The sequence below is a fragment of the Saccopteryx leptura genome, chromosome 3 (genome assembly GCF_036850995.1).
Source record: "Saccopteryx leptura isolate mSacLep1 chromosome 3, mSacLep1_pri_phased_curated, whole genome shotgun sequence".
Lineage (NCBI taxonomy): Eukaryota > Metazoa > Chordata > Mammalia > Chiroptera > Emballonuridae > Saccopteryx > Saccopteryx leptura.
The window spans coordinates 324,756,098-324,776,525 of record NC_089505.1 but is presented as its reverse complement, the minus strand read 5'-3'; the positions used below and the strand labels follow the sequence as shown (position 1 = coordinate 324,776,525).

At 36.9% G+C, this 20,428-nt stretch overlaps 1 pseudogene; it reads left to right on the top strand.

Annotated features, from left to right (window-relative positions):
* Positions 1-17,291: 17,291 nt before the first annotated feature.
* LOC136398553 (large ribosomal subunit protein uL11-like) lies at positions 17,292-17,826 on the top strand (annotated as a pseudogene).
* Positions 17,827-20,428: the final 2,602 nt, after the last annotated feature.

Here is a 20,428-nt window from a genome sequence, read left to right as displayed (position 1 = left end):
TTCCTTCTCCCTGCACAAACTCTGCACAAACTGGCTTCTCCTTCAGCACTCTGCCATCTTGGCTGCTTCACCTCTCCCACATGGCCTTTCTCTGCTCTCCTCTCTAATGTTAATTTCAGGAACAGAGAGAGAGAGAGAGAGAGCAAGCTCCTGACCTGCCCCACTTTATAGTGTAGGTTCAAAACCTTTAATCCAATATACAAACAAGGAAGTCTCTGATACAAAGTCACTTATCTGAGGCCTAATGGGATTCCTCATGAGACTGCACCACCCCACATCATGCAATCAGTCAAGGGTGTGGGGAAAAGCTTAGTCTTAAAACTAAACCTTAGGCTATAACCACCCTGCCTGCTTACAGCCTGTCCCCCACACCCAATGCAAACCATAAGTGAGCAAAACAACATATATATTTAAAAACTTATTTGACTAACAGGGTGAAACTAGTCTGAAAGAACAAGCTGTCCCCAAGAGACATACATAAGCAGTAGACAGCAGGACAATGGTGGTTTTCAAGCCTGATATCTATTGCCTCTGAATCCCAGCACTTCTCTTGTCCTTTTTATGTTATGTGAGCTATTAATAGGTTTATGACTGTTTGCAATGTTTTTTTCTAATATAAGTTACGAATTGTTGTTCATGTAATTTATTTATGCATTCATTCAACGTAGGTATCAGGACACACCTCACTGGCCCACCAGAAGTGTACACTTGTGATGTTACAAAGTAATCAGTAGTGGTTGGACAGCCCCCCTTTGAACATGGTATTGCCAATTTTGTACATGTAGAGTAAACCAGTCTACCTTGAGCTAACTTGGTATAAAATGCTGCTAAATAGGGCTTTATACTGCAGGTGGTGACCAACAACCATATTGGATCTTCTCTTTTAAGCGTGAATGATCTGTGCATCCAAGGATGGTGCTCCCTGTATTTGAAGCTAGACGTGGGACAGTTCTGCAATGTTGCTCTGTTGCTCCAGGCAGCCCATTTAGTTTCAGTCCTGGGAGAGCTGGACTGAAGGCCAGGATAGCTGGTAGATGCAGTTCTGTTATACCTACATTTCCATGAGCTTTTAATTTCTATTATTATTTTTAAAATACATTTTATTTAGAAAATTAAATAAACAGAGTGACATTGATCAAGAAGAGTACATAGATTTCAGGTAAACATTTCTATAGCATTTGAACTGTTGATTATGATGTATACCCATCACCCAAAGTAAAATTATTTTATATCACCATTTATTCTTCCCTCTTTACTCTCTTCTTCCCACTCTTTCCCCTACACTCCTCTCCCCTTGGTAACCACTTCACTTTTATCTATGTCTATGAGTCTCAGTTTTATATCCCACCTATGTGTAGAATTATACAGTTCATAGCTTTTTCTGATTTACTTATTTCACTCAGTATAATATTCTCAAAGTCCATCCATGTTGTCATAACTGTCAATAGGTTATCATTTTTTTTGGCTGAGTAGTATTCCATTGTATATATGTACCACATCTTTATCCAATCCTCTGTTGAGGGACACTTTGGTTGTTTCCATGTCTTGGACACTGTAAGTAATGTTACAATGAACATGGGGGTGCGTGTGTCTTTATTATACCAATGTTTTTGAGTTTTGGGGTAGATACCCAGTAGAGGGATTGCTGAGTCATATGGTAGTTTTATGCTTAGTTTTTGGAAGAAGCACTATACTTTATTCTGTAATGATTGTACTAATTTACATTTCCAGCAGCAGTGAATGAGGATTCCTTTTTCTTCACAGACTCTCCAATACTTGTTATTACCTGTCTTGTTAATAGCAAATCTAACAGGTTTGAGGTGGTATCTCATTGGATACCACCATTTTTTTTATTTTTTGTTTTTCTGAAGTGAGAAGCTGGGAGACAGACAGACTCCCGCATGCACCCAACCGGGATCCACCCAGCAAGCCCACTAGGGGGCGATGCTCTGCCCATCTGGAGCATTGCTCCATTGCAACTGGAGCCATTCTAGTGCCTGAGATGGAGGCCATGGAGCCACTCTTAGCACCTGGGTCAACTTTGCTCCAATGGAGCCCTAGCTGTGGGAGGGGAAGAGAGACAGAGAGAAAGGAGAGGGGGAGGGGTGGAAAAGCAGTTGGGCGCTTCTTTCATGTGCCCTGGCTGGGAATCGAACGTGGGACTTCCACACGCCAGGCCAACGCTTTACTGCTAAGCCAACTTGCCAGGGCACCACCATTTCTTGAAATAGCTGGTAAAGATGATCATCTTTTCATATATCTGTTGGCCATTTGTATGTCCTCTTGGGAGAAATATCTGCTCAGTTTCTCTTCCCAATTTGTAATTGTATTTTTTGCTTGTTTGTTGCTGAGCTTTGTGAGTTCTTTATATATTTTGGATATTAACCCCTTATCAGTGCTGTTGTTTGCAAATATAATCTCTCATTTAGTTGGCTGCCTATATGTTTCTTGTCAGTTTCTTTTACTATGAAAAAGCTTTTTAGTTTGCTTTAATTCCATACATTTATTTTTGCCTTTATTTCCCTTGCCTTTGTGGTCAAATTTATAAATTATTTCTATCACCAAGGTCCATTAGTTTAGTACTTATGTTTTTTTTGATGTAATTTATTGTTTCAGATCTTATATTTAGGTCTTTGATCCATTTTGAATTAATTTTTGTGCAACATTTTGAATCAACTTTTTTGCAAGGAGATAAACTGCAGACAAGTTTCATTCTTTTGCATGTGGGTTTCCAAATTTTCCCAGCACTATATATTGAAGAGGCTTTCTTTTCTTCATTGTGTGTTTTTGGCTTCTTTATCAAAGATGATTTGAACATATATATGTGGTTTTATTTCTGGGCTCTCTATTCTGTTCCATTGTTCTGTGTGTCTGTTTTTCTACCAGTACAATACTTTTTTGATTATCATGGCTCTGTAGTATAATTTGAAGTCAGGTATTGTAATGCCTCCAGCTTAGTTTTTTTTTCCTTAGGATTACTTTGGTTATTGGAGGTCTTTTTATGGTTCCATACAAACCTGATTTTTTTTTGTTCCATTTCTTTAAAAAATGACATTGGAATTTTGATGGGAATTGCATTAAATTTGTATATTACTTTGGGTAATATGGCCATTAACTAAATTTATTCTTCCTATGCATGAACAGGGAATACTTTTTTCATTTCATTGTGTCTTTTTCAATTTCCTTTAATAATGCTTTGTAGTTTTCAGTATATAGGTTCTTTACATTCTTTGCTATTTTTATTTATTCTTTGCTTTGTTTATTCCTAGGTTTTTATTTTATTTTTTTTGTTGCAACTATAAAAGAGATTTTTCTTGAGTTCTTTTTCCAAAGTTTTATTGTTGGCATATAAAAAAGCAATGGACTTCTGTATATTAATTTTGTATGCTGCAACCTTACTGTATTGGTTTATTGTTTCTAATAGTCTTTCTGTGGAATCTTTGGGGTTTTCTATATACAGGGTCATATCATCGGCAAAAAGTGAAACCTTTACTTCCAGCACTATGTTGAATAGGAGTGAAGAGAGTGGGCAGTTTTGTCTTGTTCCTGATTTTAGAGGAAAAGTTTTCAGTTTTTACCATTTAGTATGATGTTAGCTGATGGTTTGTTGTAAATGATCTTTATTATGTTGAGGTATTTTCCTTCTATACCCATTTTGTTGAGTGTTTTCAAAATAAAAGGATGTTGTATTTTATCAAATGCCTTTTCTGTATCTATTGATAGAATCATATGGTTTTTTCCTTTGTTTTGTTGATATGGTGCATTACATTAACTGTTTTACATATGTTGAACCATCCTTGTGATTCTGGAATGAATCCCACTTGATCATAATGAATTATTTTTTCTCTTTTTTTTTTTTTTTTTTTTTTCTTTTCATTTTTCTGAAGCTGGAAACAGGGAGAGACAGTCAGACAGACTCCCGCATGCGCCCGACCGGGATCCACCCGGCACGCCCACCAGGGGCGACGCTCTGCCCACCAGGGGGCGATGCTCTGCCCATCCTGGGCGTCGCCATGTTGCGACCAGAGCCACTCTAGCGCCTGAGGCAGAGGCCACAGAGCCATCCCCAGCGCCCAGGCCATCTTTGCTCCAATGGAGCCTTGGCTGCGGGAGGGGAAGAGAGAGACAGAGAGGAAAGCGCGGCGGAGGGGTGGAGAAGCAAATGGGCGCTTCTCCTGTGTGCCCTGGCCAGGAATCGAACCATGAATTTTTTTTTAATGTGTTGTTGTATTCTATTTCCTGGTATTTTGTTTAGGATTTTTGCATCTGTATTAATTAGAGATATTGGTCTATAGTTTTCTTTTTCTGTGTTGCCCTTGCCAGGTTTTGATATAAGGGTTACGTTGACCTCCTAAAATGTGTTTAGAAGTATTGCTTTTTCTTCAATTTTTTGGAAGACTTTGAGAAGGATAGGAACCAAATCTTGGAATTTTGGTAGAATTCACTAGTATAGCCATCTGGCCCCAGACTTTTATTTTTGGGGAGGTCTTTGATAGTTGTTTCTATTTCCTCCCTGCTTATGGGTCTATTTAGCTTTCTGCTTCTTTGTGATTCAGTCTAGGAAGATTGTATTGTTCTATGAGTTTATCCATTTCTTCTAGATTGTTGAATTTGATGGCATATAATTTTTTTATAGTATTCTACAATAATCCTTTGTATATCTATAATATCTGTGGTCATTTATCCTCTTTCATTTTGAATTTTGTTTATATGAGTCTTCTGTTTTTTCCTTAGTGAGTCTTCCCAGGGATTTGTCAATTTTATTAGTCTTTTCAAAGAACCAGCTCTTAGTTGTATTAAGTTTTCTATGTTTTTGTGTTCTCTATTTCATTTATTTCAGCTTAATTTTTATTATTTCCTTTCTTCTGCTGGTTTTAGGTTGCCTTTGTTTGTTTTTTTCTAGTTCCTTAAGATGTGATGTTAGGTTGTTTACTTGGGCTCTCTCTCATTTTTTCATATAAGTTTGTAATGATATGAACTTTCCTCCAATTACTGCTTTCACTGCATCACAGAGATTCTGATACGTTGTGCTGTCATCTTTGTTTGTCTGTATATATCTTTTGATCTCTGCTTCCATTTCTTCTTTGACCAGTCATTTTTTAGAAGTATGCTGTTTAATTTCTACATTTTTGTGGGTTTACTTCTTTTTTCCAGTTGAATTCTAGTTTCAAAGCCTTATGGTCAGAGAATATGCTTGGTATAATTTCAATCCTTCTGAATTTGTTGATGTTAGTGATGTTAACTGATGTTAAGAATAGCCCAGCATATGGTCTATTCTTAAGAACGTTCCATGTACACTGGAGAAAAATAGATACTCTCATGTTTTGGAATAAATTGTCCTGTAGATATCTATAATGTGCATTTGTTCTAGTGTTTCATTTAAGGCCAATATTTCTTTATTGATTTTCTGTTTAGATGAACAATCTAAAGCCATCAATGGTATATTGAGATCTCCGAGTATAATTATATATTTTTCAGTTTTGTACTTTTATTATTTATTTATTTATTTATTTATTTATTTATTTATTTATTTATTTTACATAGGCAGAGATAGACAGGGACAGCCAGACAAGAATGGAGAGAGAGATGAGAAGCATCAATCATTAGTTTTTCATTGTGTGTTGCGACTTCTTAGTTGTTCATTGATTGCTTTCTCATATGTGCCTTGACTGTGGGCCTTCAGCAGACCAAGTAACCCCTTGCTGGAGCCAGCGACCTTGGGTCCAAGCTGGTGAGCTTTTTGCTCAAGCCAGATGAGCCCATGCTTAAGCTGGTGACCTTGGGGTCTCAAACCTGGGTCCTTCTGCATCCCAGTCTGACGCTCTATCCACTGTGCCACCACCTGGTCAGGCCAGTTTTGTACTTTTAGGTCAGTTAGTAGATGTTTTATATATTTTGGTGCTCCCTGGTTTGGTGCATATACCTTTAGAAGTGTTATGTCTTCTTAATACAATCCCCCCCATTTTTTTTATAGAGACAGAGAAAGAGTCAGAGAGAGGGATAGGTAGGGACAGACAGACAGGAACAGAGAGAGATGAGAAGCATCAATCATCAGTTTTTTGTTGTGAGACCTTTGTTGTTCATTGATTGCTTTCTCATATGTGCCTTGACCATGGGCCTTCAGCAGACCGAGTAACCCCTCGCTTGAGCCAGCAACATTAAGTCCAAGCTGGTGAGCTGTGCTCAAACCAGATGAGCCCGTGCTCAAGATAGCGACCTTAGGGTCTCAAACCTGGGTCCTTCTGCATCCCAGTCCGATGCTCTATCCACTGCAGCACCACCTGGTCAGGCACAGTGCCTCTTTTATTATTATGAAATGTCTATCTTTGTCTCTTGTTACCTTTCTTGTCTAGTCAGCATTGTCAGATATGAATATAGCTACACCTGCTTTTCTCTTTTTTATTTAATTTATTGTGTTAACATAGATTCTAGTGTTTCCCCCAATGCATCTCCCCTCCCCCATATTCTCCTCAACATCCCTCTACACCCTTCTCTTCAGGTTTATCCTGAATATGTGTTCTATATCTTTAAAGTATATAATTGGTATTTTAATTGGTATTGCATTGAATTTGTAAATTGCTTTGGGTAATATAGACATTTTAATGATGTTTATTCTTCCTAACCATAAACACGGTATATGCTTCCACTTGTTTGTATCTTCCTTGATTCCTTTTTTAAATTAATTTTAATTTATTGTGTTACATAGATTCTAGTGTTGCACCAAATGCATACCCCTGCCCCTGTATTCCCCTCAACATCTCCCTTACTCACCTCCCCATAATGCCCTCCCCCCTTCCCTTCAGGTTTATCCCCCCCTATCATCCCCTTTCTTTCTGTCCTCTTCTCCTCTGGTCACTCTGATCTCTCCTCTGTCTCAATTTTGTTCCTCAGTTCACATTGTTCATTGGATTCCTCAAATGAGTGAGGTCATATGATATTTTTCTTTCTCTGCCTGGCTTATTTTACTTAACATAATAGTTTCCAGGTCCATCCATGTTGTCACAAAAGGTAAGATTTCCTTCTTTTTCATGGCTCCATAGTATTCTATTGTATATATGTACCACTAGTTTTTAATCAACTCGTCCATTGATGGACACTTGGGCTGTTTGCAGATCTTCACTATTGTGAACAATGCTGCCATAAACATGGGGGTGTATTTCTCCTTTTGAAACAGTGCTATGGTGTTTTTAGGGTATATTCCTAAAAGTGGTAAAGCTGGGTCAAAAGGCAGTTCAATTTTTAATTTTTTGAGGAAACTCCATACTGTTTTCCACAGTGGTTGTACCAGTCTGCATTCCCACCAGCAATACAGGAGGGTTCTCTTTTCTCCACATCCTCGCTAGCACTTATTCTGTGTTGTTTTGTTGATTAGTGCCATTCTGACTGGTGTGAGGTGATATCTTATTGTTATTTTAATTTACATTTCTCTAATGATTAGTGATGTTGAACATTTTTTTTTTAATAATTTATTCTTTTTTTTTCCTTTTACAGAGACAGAGAGTCAGAGAGAGGGATAGACAGGGACAGACAGACAGGAATAGAGAGATGAGAAGCATCAATCATTAGTTTTTCATTGCGCATTGCAACACCTTAGTTGTTCATTGATTGCTTTCTCATATGTGCCTTGACCGCGGGCCTTCAGCAGACCAAGTAACCCCTTGCTGGACCCAGCGACCTTGGGCTCAAGGTGGCGACCTCGGGGTCTCAAACCTGGGTCTTCCACATCCCAGACTGACGTTTTACCCACTGTGCCACCGCCTGGTCAGGCTTGCACATTTTTTTATATGCCTATTGGCCATATGTATGTCCTCTTTGTAGAAATATCTAGTCATTTCTATTGCCCATTTTTTGATTGGATTGTCTTCCTGGTGTTGAGTGTTACAAGTTCTTTATAAATTTTGGTTATAACTCATTATCAGACATATTGTCAAATATGTTCTCCCATTATGTAGTTTGTCGTTTTATTCTGTTCTTATTGTCTTTAGCTGTGTAAAAGCATTTTAGTTTGATATAGTTCCATTTGTTTATCCTGTCTTTTATTTCACTTGCCCGTGGAGATAAATCAGCAAATATATTTCTGTGAGAGATGTCGGAGGGCTTACTGCCTACATTTTCTTCTAAGATGCTTATGGTTTTACGGCTTACATTTAAGTCTTTCATCCATTTTGAGTTTATTTTTGTGAATGGTGTGAGTTGGTTTAGTTTCATTTTTTTGCAGGTAGCTGTCCAATTTTCCCAATACCATTTGTTGAAGAGGCTGTCTTTACTCCATTGTATGCTCTTACCTCCTTTGTCAAATATCAGTTGTCCATAAAGGTGTGGGTTTATTTCTGGGTTCTCTGTTCTGTTCCATTGATCTATATGCCTGTTCTTATTCCAGTACCATGCTGTTTTGAGTACAATGGCCTTGTAGTATAACTTGATATCAGAAAGTGTGATGCCTCCCACTTTATTCTTCTTTTATTTCTTCTCAGATTGCTGAGGCTATTCATGTTCCTTTTGGTTCCATATGAATTTTTGGAATATGTGTTTTATATCTTTGAAGTATATCATTGGTATTTTAATGGGTATTGCATTGAATTTATAAATTGCTTTGGGTAATATAGACATTTTAATGATGTTTATTCTTCCTAACCATGAGCATGGTATATGCTTCCATTTGTTTGTATCTTCCTTGATTCTTTTTATTAATGTTTTATTATTTTCTGAGTACAAGTTATTAACCTCCCTGGTTAAATTTACTCTTAGGTACTTTATTTTTTGGTTGCAATAGTGAAGGGGATTGTTTCTTTAATTTCTCTTTCAGACAGTTCATTTTTGGTATATAAAAATGCCTTTGATTTCTGAGTATTAATTTTATATTCTGCTACCTTGTTAATTCAATTTTCAGTTCCAGTAGTTTTTTGATTGAGACTTCAGGGTTTTCTTTTTTTCCTTTTGTATTTTTCTGAAGTTGGAAACGGGGAAGCAGTCAGACAGACTCCTGCATGTGCCCAACCGGGATCCACCTGGCATGCTCACCAGGGGGCGATGCTCTGCCCATCTGGGGGGTTGCTCTGTTGTGACCAGAGCCACTCTAACGCCTGAGGCAGAGGCCATGGAGCCATCCTCAGCGCCCGGGCCAACTTTGCTCCAATGGAGCCTTGGCTATGGAAGGGGACAGAGAGACAGAGCGGAAGGAAAGGGGGAGGCGTGGAGAAGCAGATGGGCACTTCTCCTGTGTGCCCTGGCCAGGAATCGAACCTGGGACTCCTGCCCGCCAGGCTCTACCACTGAGCCATCCAGCCAGGACCTTTTTCTAGCTTCTTAAGATAGGCATGTAGTGCTATGAACTTTCTTCCCAGTTCTGCTTTTGCTGTGTCCCATAAATTTTGAGTTGTATGCCCATTATAATTCATTTCTAGGAATTTTTTTATTTCTTCTTTGATCTCATTGTTAACCCAATTGTTATTTAATAACATGCTATTTAGTTTCCATGTGTTTGATTATTAAAAAAATTTTTTTTTGTGGTTGATATTTAGTTTCATGCGATTGTGATTTGAGAAAGAGCTTGATATAATTTCAATCTTCTTAAATTTATTGAGACTGCTTTTCTGCCCTAACTTGTGGTCTATCCTAGAGAATGTACCATGAGAACTTGAAAAGAATGTATATTCTACTACTTTAGGGTGAAAGGTTCTGAAGATATTTATTAAATTGAGTTGATCTAGTGTGTCCTTTAAGTCTGCTGTTTCTTTGTTAATTTTCTTTCTTGAGGATCTATATAGTAATGTTACTGTGGTATTGTATTTCACTACTATTATAGTATTGCTATTGGTCTTGCCCTTGAAATTCATGAAAGTCTGCTTTATATATTTAGATGCTCCTATATTAGGTGTGTAGATATTTATAATGGTTATATCTTCCTGTTGGATTGCTCCATTTATCATTATGCAGTGACTTTTTTTTATCTCTTACTCTAGCCTTTGTTTTTAAGTCCATTTTGTCTAATATAAGTATTGCTATCCTGGCTTTTTTTTTTCATTTCCATTTGCATGAAATATTTTTTCTCATCCTTTTACGTTCAGTCTATGTGTATCTTTTGTTTTAAGGTGTGTCTCTTGTAGACAGCATATGTATGGTTTCTGTTTTCTTATCCATGCAGTAACCCTATGTCTTTTGATTGGATCAATTAATGCATTTACATTTAAGGTTATTATTGATATAGTATTTGTTTCTTGCCATTTTATTCTTTAAAGCTATATTCCTCTTTTACTATATTCTTTTCCCTTTTTCTTCTGTTTACTACAGGCCCCTTAACATTTCATGCAACATTAGTTTGAATGTAATGAATTTCTTGAGTTTTTGTTTTTTTGTTTTGGTCTAGGAAGCTTTTTATTTCTCCTTCAATTTTAAATGATAGCCTTGCTGAATATTGAAATCTTGGTTGTAGGCTCTTGTTCTGCATTACTTTTAATATTTCTTGCCATTCCCTTCTGACCTCATGTTTCTGCTGAGAAGTTGGATGTCATCTTTATGGGGACTTCTTTGTAAGTGATAGCCTTTTTTTGTCTAGCAGCTTTTAATATTTTCTCTTTATCTCTTAGCTTTGGTATTTTAATTATGATGTTTCTTGGTGTATGTTTCTTTGGGTTTCTCTTTAATGGAGTTCTCTGTGCCTCTTGAACTTGTGTGACTTTTTCCGGCATCAATTTAGGGAAGTTTTCAGCTATAATTTTTTTTTTTTTTTTTTTTTTTTTCATTTTTCTGAAGCTGGAAACAGGGAGAGACAGTCAGACAGACTCCCGCATGCGCCCGACCGGGATCCACCCGGCACGCCCACCATGGGGCGGCGCTCTGCCCACCAGGGGGCGATGCTCTGCCCATCCTGGGCGTCGCCATATTGCGACCAGAGCCACTCTAGCGCCTGGGGCAGAGGCCGAGGAGCCATCCCCAGCGCCCGGGCCATCTTTGCTCCAATGGAGCCTTGGCTGCGGGAGGGGAAGCGAGAGACAGAGAGGAAAGCGCGGCGGAGGGGTGGAGAAGCAAATGGGCGCTTCTCCTGTGTGCCCTGGCCGGGAATCGAACCCGGGTCCTCCGCACGCTAGGCCGACGCTTCAGCTATAATTTGATTGAACAAGGTCTCTATCCCTTGTTCTTTCTCTCTTCTTCAGGAACCCCTATGATGCGGATGTTTTTTCTTTTTAGGTTGTCACAGAGCTCTCTTAGAGTTTCCTCAGATTTTTTCAGTCTCTTTTCTTTTTGCTGCTCCATTTCCATGTATTTGTTTATCTTGTCTTCTAAATCGCGGATTTGCTCCTCTGCTTCTTTCAGCCTGCTTTTAATTGCTTCTAGTGTAGTTTTCATTTCTGATATTGTATTTGTCATTTTTGACTCGTTCTTTATTATTTCAATGTCCTTTTTGATGTTTGTTATCTCTTTATTTATGTGTTCATTGTGTCTATCCATTATTGTTCTAAGATCTTTCTGCATTCTAATAATTATTATTTAAACTCTGCATTTGGTAGTTTGCTTATTTCCATATCACTCAGCTCATTTTCTGGAGGTTTCTCTTGTTGGCTCATTTGGATTGCACTTCTCTGTCTCCCCAATTTGTGTGTGTATACCCTCCTTATTTGGGTGTGTTGTTTGTAGAGCTGGCTAAGTCGAGGTTTGGTGTTGTCTCTACTCCTGGAGCTATCATACCTTCTCTTTCTATCACCTCCTTTTCTTTGGATACTATTTGGGGAGTCACTTTCCAAACTTTCACTTAGAGTCTATTTTTATCCTTTTAGCTTATAAGTGTCTCTTGAAAGCAGCATACAGTTGGGTTTTACTTCTTGATCCTGTCTGCTATTTGTGCCTCTTTATTGGTGAATTCAATCCATTTACATTTAGTTAATTATTGACACTTGAGGGTTTCTTATTGCCACTTTATATTCTGCTTTCTAATAGCTCTGTGTCTTTTTTGGTTATTATTTTTTTGTTTTTCTGTAATCTGTTTTTGTTTGGTGGTATTCCATACTTCTATCCTCTGTTTTTTTCTTTTTTTTAAGCTATGTGTTTTAGTAGTGGCATTTTCAGGGGTGGTTAACATTAAGTTATTAAAAAAATTATCATATTTATTAGAGTCCATTATCTCATGAGTGCTTCTGTACTCCATCCTCCTTTCCTACTGCTGATCTTTATCATGTTTTTTGTCACAGATTATTCTTGTTTTTATTGTGGTTTTGTTAAAATTTTTATTTGTAGTTTTGTTTTGTTCTTTGTATCTGGTCAGATAACATCCTTTAGTATTTCCTGTAGTGGGGTGTTTCTGGTTATAAATTCCCTCAGCTTCTGTATGTATGTAAATATTTTCATTTCCCCTTCATATTTGAAGGATAGATTTGATGGATATAGTGTTCTTGACTGATAGTTCCTCTCTTTCAGTACTTTAAATGTTGGGGTCCACTCTCTTCTGTCTTATAGAGTTTCTGCTGAGAAATATGATGATAGTTGAATGGGCCTTCCTTTATATGTTACATTATTCTACTACCTATCTGCCTTGAGGATTCTTTCTTTGTCATTAATTTGTGATTTCATTACAATGGACCTTGGAGTAGGTCTGTTTGTGTTAAGGTAACTCTTTGTTCTGTTTGCTTCCTGGATTCAAGGTTCTAACTCTTTCCACATGCTTGGGAAGTTCTCATCAATTATTTGTTTCAATATGTTGTCCATTCTCTTTTCCCTCTCTTGTTCTCCTAATATACCCATCATTCTTATATTGCTCTTTCTGATGGAATCAGACAATTCTTGTAGGCTTTCTCATATTTTTAATTAGTAGGTCTCTTTCTTTTCTCTGTAGTATCTCTAGTTTCCTGTTTTCAATGTCACTGATTCTCTCTTCTATCTAGCCTGTTCTATTAGCTAAGCTTATTACCTCACTTTTCAGTTAGTGTATTTAGTTGTTCATCTCTGTTTGGTTATTTTTTATAGTTGCAATTTCCTTGGTGAAGTATTCTTGTTGTTTATTAAGCTTTTTGAGTTCACTAAATTGCCTTTCAGTGTTTTCTTGTATCTTATTATTTTTAGAACTTCAATTTTGAAGTCTTTGTCATTAAGCTCCAACGTTTCCATGTAATTGAGATTTTTTTCTGGAGATTTTTTATCATCTGTCTGAGCTATGTCTCTGTCTTGTATATCCATATTTGATTTATTTTTCCTTGATAGCATTAGAAAGTGGTATTGTTAATAACACTAACAAGAGATAACTAAAAAAGAAAGGAAATAATACAGTAAAAAATGAAAATTCTATAAACAATAATACATAGAACAAAAACTATAAATAAACAAAAGTAGAAACTGAGAAAAAATGAAAAAAATATATAGAAAAAATGAAGTGAAAACAAGGAAAATGCCACAAAAAGAAGTATGAATTCAAAATACCATAATTTGATTAAAAATGTCATTCAGGTGAGAGGGGGGAAAAAAGAAAAAAAGGAAAAGGAAAAAAAAGATAAGGGAAAAGGTAGAAAAGGGAAAAAAAGAAGAGGAAGTGTTAGAAATGAAACCCTTGCAACAATCAAGAATACAAATATAACAACTAAGGATAATAAAGTGCAAATAGGAAAAAGAGAAAGAAGAAAATGGAAAAAAGAAAAAGTGGGATAAAGCAGAAAAAATAAAAAGAGAATAAAAAAGTATCTTTTTCCAGTTTTGTGAGGTATCATTCCTTTTTCTAGTAGGAAGCACTGTACTACAAGATTTTCCTCTGTGATATTCTTGGGTGGAGGAGTTCTGATGCATCGCTGTAGTAATGATATAGGTAGGGCCACATTTGTGTTGGTAGGAGGGCTTGTTGTTTGGGCTTTTCAATTTTATGGCTCTAGCAATGGCCAACTAGGGTTCCTCCCCCCTACCCCCACATCACAACAGAGCCGGGAACCAAGCACCTGAGCACCCCTGCCTCTCATAGGAGAGAGCAGCCTAGAGACCTAGCTGAGGGGGTCTGCCACCTCCACATTCACACAGCAAGGGGAGCAATGTGGAACTGGGAAGCTGGGGTGACACAGCCTGGTCCCTCCTCCGATATCACTCTAAGCACTCAAAGAGCAGCCCTGGGTAGGGCAGGGGCTGCACTCTGCGAGAGCCATTGTCTGAGCTTCAGGAGGAGGTAGGGCAAAGATCACAGATAGAGTGTGTTCTGTACCACACAGGCTAAACTCTGCCAGGCACACAGGCAGATCAAGTGCACCCCAGTGCCCCATGGGCAGAGCTCCATAAGCTATTTGTATGCAGTTCTTGGGAGTGCGCCATGGGCTTTTTGGGCACTCAGCACCTGCAATCACAAATGGGTGCGGCAGATGCTGGGAAACGGTCCTGCTCCCATTCTTGGTCATTGCCCCCTTAGCTCCTTCCCCTAAGACTCTCCTCTTCTCCTGTCTCTGGCTCTGAGACAAAGCCCAGGCCAACAGTGCCTCCCTCCCTCAGGTTCGTGAGGAAAGAGAAAGACTCAGTACTCTGGCATTTTTTCTTCTGTGACCGAATTATCTTTGGTCTGCCTTCTTGTGCAGTTATACCTTAGTCTATCTGGTGTGTGTATATTTCAGGTTCATCTTGGGTTTCCTCTCTGTGTATAGTTGTAGAATTTGTTGAAATTTCAAGGGGAGAGATCCAGAGTATCTCTCACACCGCCATTTCTCTGACGTCACTCCTATGTATTCCTGTTGATCAATGTCACCCTGTTAAAGTTAAATTTCTAAATAAAATTAAAAAATAAATTTTATGCCAAAAAATAGAGCTCCATAAATCAGTTTCATTTTTATATGCCAATTAGAAAGAGAAATTAAGAAAACAATCTCATTCACATCTGCTTCAAGAAAAGTAAAATTCCTAGGAATAAATTTAACCAAGGATGTAAAATGCCTCTATTTTCAAAATATAAGACACTGGACGCCTGACCAGGTGGTGGCACAGTGGATAGAGCATTGGATCAAGTCATGGAGGACCCAGATTTAAAGCCCCAAGTTTGCTGGCTCAAGTGCAAACTCATCCGGCTTGAGTGCAGGTTCACCAGCTTGATTGCAAGATGGCTGGCTTGAGTGTGGGATCATAGACATGACACTATGGTAGCTGGCTTGAGCCCAAATATCACTGACTTGAAGCCCAACGTCACTGGCTTGAGCCCAGAGTTGCCGGCTTGAGCAAGGAGTCACTCATTCTGCTGGAGCCCCCTGGTCAAGGCACATATGAGAAACCAATCAATGAACAACTAAAGAGACTAAGGAGCCACAATGCAAGAATTGATGCTTCTCATCTCTTTCCTTCCTGTCTGTCCCTATCTGTCCCTCTCTCTGCCTCTTTTTCTGTCTGTCACACACACATACACACACAGACGACACTGGAAAAATAAATTAAAGCAAGATATAAATAAGGGGAAGCATATACTGTGTTCATGATAGGAAGAATTAGCATCATTAAAATGTCCATACTACCTAAAGCAATCTATAGATTCAATGAATTCCTAACAAGGTACCAATGGCATCTGTTACAGAACTAGAATAAATATTCCAAGAATTTATATAGAACCACAAAAGATCCCAAATAGCCACAGTAATCTTGAGGAAAAAGAACAGAGTTGGTGGGATCATAGTACCTGACATTAAGCCATACTACAAGGTTATTGTAATCAAAACAGCCTGTGATTGACCTAAAAACAGACATATAAATCAATGAAACTGAACAGAAATCCAGAAATAATCTCACTCCTTTATGGTCAATTAATATTTGACAAAAGAGGCAAGAATATTCAATGAGATAAAGATAGACTGTTCAATAAATGGTATTGAAAAAATTGGACAGATATATGCAAAAGGAATTAAACTGGACTACCTTCTTACACCATATACAGTAATACTCCAAATGGGTTCAATATTTACATTTTGACTTTAAATCATACAAATCTTAAAAGAAAACATTCAGTAAAATCTCAGATATTTCTTGTAGCAATATATATTTTTTCAGATATATCACTTTGAGCAAGGGAAACAAAGGAAAAAACAAACAAATTGACTACATCAAACTAAAATGTTTTTTCCCAGAAAGGAAAATCATCAACAAAATGACAAGATGGCTGCTGATTGAGAGAACATATTAGTCAATGATACATCTGATAAAGGCTTAATATTAAAAAATTTCAAGGAACTTAAAAAACTCAACACCAAATAAAAAGTAAAAACTCCAATAAAAAATGGTCAAAAGACCTGAATAGACACTTCTTTAAAGGAGACATACAGATGGCCAAGAGAGCTATGAAAAGCACAATGCCACTAATCATCAAATAATTGCAAATTAAAATCACAGTGACATTACCTCATACTTGTCTGAATAGCTATCACCAACAAATCAACAAGCAACAAATGTTGATGAAGATGCAAAGAAAAGGGAACTCTCGTGCACTGTTCATTAGACTAAAGATTGGTAGAGCTACTGTGAAAAGCAATATAGAGTTGCCTCAAGAAATTAAATATGTAACTGCCTTATGAGCCAGCAATTCTACTTCTGGGAATACATCCAGAGAAATCCAAAACACTGATTGAAAAGCACATACACACCCTCATATTCATTGAAGTGTTATTTACAATAGCTAAGATTTGAAAGTGGCCCAAGTGTTTATCAGTAGACAAATAGATAAGAAAAATGTGATACATTTACATAATGGAATATTGGTCTGCCATAAAAAAGAGAAAATCTTACCTTTTGCATCAGCATGGATAGAGAGATTATTATGCTAAGTGAGATAAACCAGTCAGAAAAAGATAACTACCATATGATTTCACTTATATCTGGAATCCAATTAACTGATTAAACTAACAAAGAAAATAAAAACAGACTCATAGATACGGAGAACAGATTGACAGCTGTCACAGGGGATGAGGCTGGAGAAGCTTGGTGAAAAAGGTGAAGGGATTAAGCAAATTAAAAAATTCTGACATTAACAAAAAAAATTCTGACACTGACAACAGAATGGGGATTACAAAAGGGAAAGCAGGGTTGAGGGAGGTAGAAGAAGGTAAAGGGGGGATGAATGGTGATAGAAGGAGACTTGACTAGGGTGGTAAACACACAGTGCAAGATACAGATGATGTATTATAGAATTGTATATTTAAAATCTATATAGTTTTATTAACCAATATCTCCCCAATAAATTCAATAAAAAAAAGAGTAATGCCTGGCTTTCGGCTTTTGGCTTTCAGCTGGGAGGAGTCTTAGGTGCAACTTTCTTTGGTCACTCCCCAACCCCCGTTTATCTGACATCAGCAGCCCCCACCATGTCTCAGAAGTTAGACCCCAATGAGATCAAAGTGGTATACCTGAAGTGTACCAGTAAAGAAATTGGTGCTACGTCTGTCCTGACCCCCAAGTTTGGCCCCCTGAGCTTGCCTCCAAAAAAAGTTGGTGATGACATCACCAAAGCAACCTGTGATTGGAAGGGTCTGAAGATTACAGTGAAAATGAACATTCAGAATAGACAGGCCCAGATTGAGGTAGTGCCTTCTGCCTTTTCCTTGATCATCCAAGTCCTCAAAAAACTGCCAGGAGTCCAAAAGAAACAAAAAGACCCATCAAGTACAGTGGAGATATCACTATTTATGAAATTTTCAAATTTCCTGACAGATGTGGCACCACTCTTTAGTTAGAGAACTCTCTGGAACCATAGAATTTTGGGGGACTTCCAAATCTGTGGGCTGCAATGTTGATGGCCGCTACCTGCATGACATCATAGATGACATCAACAGTGGTGCAAGGGATTACCTGGCTAGTTTAGAACTACAAAGAAAAATATTTCAATTAGAGATTATTTGACACCCCCACCAAAGAAAGAAATAACTGAAGGTAATTTCTTCCATAGGCATATTGGGAGCTCTTAGAATTGTTTTGATAGTGTCATACAGGTACACAAGACTTCTCAAATGCTATCTGCCAAATGAAAAATAAAATACAACTTTTTTTTTATTATTATTTGAAGGCTTGAGACAGAACACAGTGCATTGTATAATAAAGAGAATTTATAGGCAAGATGTATAATGGTGGTTGGAAGTGAGTCTGTATGGACAGTTATTTGAAGACTGGTAGAGTCCCATCCTGCTCACTGTGTATAGTTTAACATTTAATGACTGTGACTTTGAAAAACCTGATTTAAAAATTTTTTTCCCAGGTTAGTCACTAGGAGGAGCAAGAACATAGGAAGTCCATGTTGTTTCTTTAAATCCTGATAAATTTCAGGAATTATGCTTCTAAGTTTTAAATTGGATAAATTTTCAGCTCCAATATTATCCTTCATCCTTAAGTGATTGTTTTGTGCAGAGCAAAATTTCATTTGCTGTAATAACCAAATAAGATTCTAATAAAGAATGTGCTGAAATCAGAATAGAAGTCTCTGAAATTATTTATTTTGCTTCTGTGGCCAGCCCTACAGTAGTGATGGAATTGACTAATAATCAACTAAAATTTGGATCAGAGTTTCAGATGATTTGTAGGGCATCAGTTTCCCATATCTATAAAATCCAGAATATTCCTGCATTTACTTTTGGGCATGTTTAGGACTGATACAGAAGCACAGAAGTTCTAGGAACAGATTTCAAAATATAATATAAATGAAACATGCTTTATTTTGATTAATAACTTTCTTATTTCTTGTAATTGTAAATATTCTAGTCAGGAGTCCCCAAACTTTTTACACAGGCAGCCAGTTCACTGTCCCTCAGACCACTTGGAGGGCTGGACTATAAAAAAACTATGAACAAATCTCTATGCACACTGCACGTATCTTATTTTAAAGTAAAAAAACAAAATGGGAACAAATACAGTATTTAAAATAAAGAACAAGTAAATTTAAATCAACAAACTGACCAGTATTTCAATGGGAACTATGGGCCTGCTTTTGGCTAATGAGATAGTCAATGTGCTCCTCTCACTGACCACCAATGAAAGAGGTGCCCCTTCCGTAAGTGCTGCAGGGGCCGGATAGATGGCCTCAGGGGGCCACATGTAGCCCACGGGCTGTAGTTTGGGGGCCCCTGTTCTAGGTACTATCATTTTAAACTGAGTTTTATAAAATCTGAAAGTGATTTTTTTATATGCTTGTCATATCAGCTTCTGGGGGGGGGTCTTAGGATTAAATTATTTTGAGAATGTATAGAATAAAAGTGATTTGTTAAGGTGGTGAGATGGTAAGTGATGTTGGTATAATTTTATTAGCACAATACTAATAATATTAATAGCTTGAAAAAATTCATTTTTCTTAAAGTTAAGTGCTTTTTTTTGCTCTAGTGGGTAAAAATGTAAATCATTTCCCCATATTCTCCCCTTCCATTTCTTACATCAGTGGTTCTCAAACTTTTAAAGTCAGGGCACATTTAAAATTGTACAAATAATTGTAGGTCAACTATATACATATTTATGAGAAATATGTTATAATAATTAAGTCAAATATTAAAGAAAAAATATATAAAGTCCAAGCATGCTTTTATGGTAATTAAACAAAATAAATATGACAAAATTAAATTTATTCTGACATTAAAAAACATTTTTATGTTATATTTTTTGAGTTATGCTTTTTAGAATTCATAAAAAAGAGGGGTTAAAAAATAAAAAAATGACAAAAATGTTATCTTTTTACATATACAAATACATTCTTAGGAAGATTTAGTAAATTCGGCATGTCCTGTAATAAATGTGTTAAGTTTTTTTATTCTTGTGTTTACGAGAAACATGAGCCTGATGTGTCCTAGTGATTTCTTCAATGTTTCGGCGTATGTTTGAAAGGCAAACTCTCATTTCCTTGTCAATACATTGAGGAATTCCTCTCTTTTTACTCCTAATTGTGTTGAGGGTAGAAAATCCTAATTCAAATAAATAAGATGTTGAAAATTGTAATAAAATGTTCAAAGCTTTTTAAGATATTGCCACATATTCTTCTTTTATAGAAATGTAAAAGGCTTCAAGAGATAATTTCTTATGTTTAATCATCAATCCATAATCAGTGGATATAGCTGCCAGTTCTTCTGTAAATGTTAAACCAAAATCACTTGAAGCTTCCATGAATGGGTCTCTAATCCAATCGTATTGTTCAGTGTAAAGTGATGGAAAATGCTATAAATTAAATTCTGCCTGTCAGCCTTCAAGTCCTATTTTATTTACACTTAACTTTTGCTCACTTCCAGAATCAAATTCTTCAATATTATGCTTCTTTTTGAGAAATGTATCCATTTTATTTGAGTGTATTTATCTAAAAATAATATAATGATGTGTTAATATATAATAAATATAATAATGATGTATTAACAAAAAAAGCAGTATTTCCATAATGAAATGGTATAATAGAGTAACTATATTTATTTTTATATCTGGGCACATGCCGTGAACCAGTGCAGCTAGTAATTCCAGGTCCTGAGTGGGAATGGTG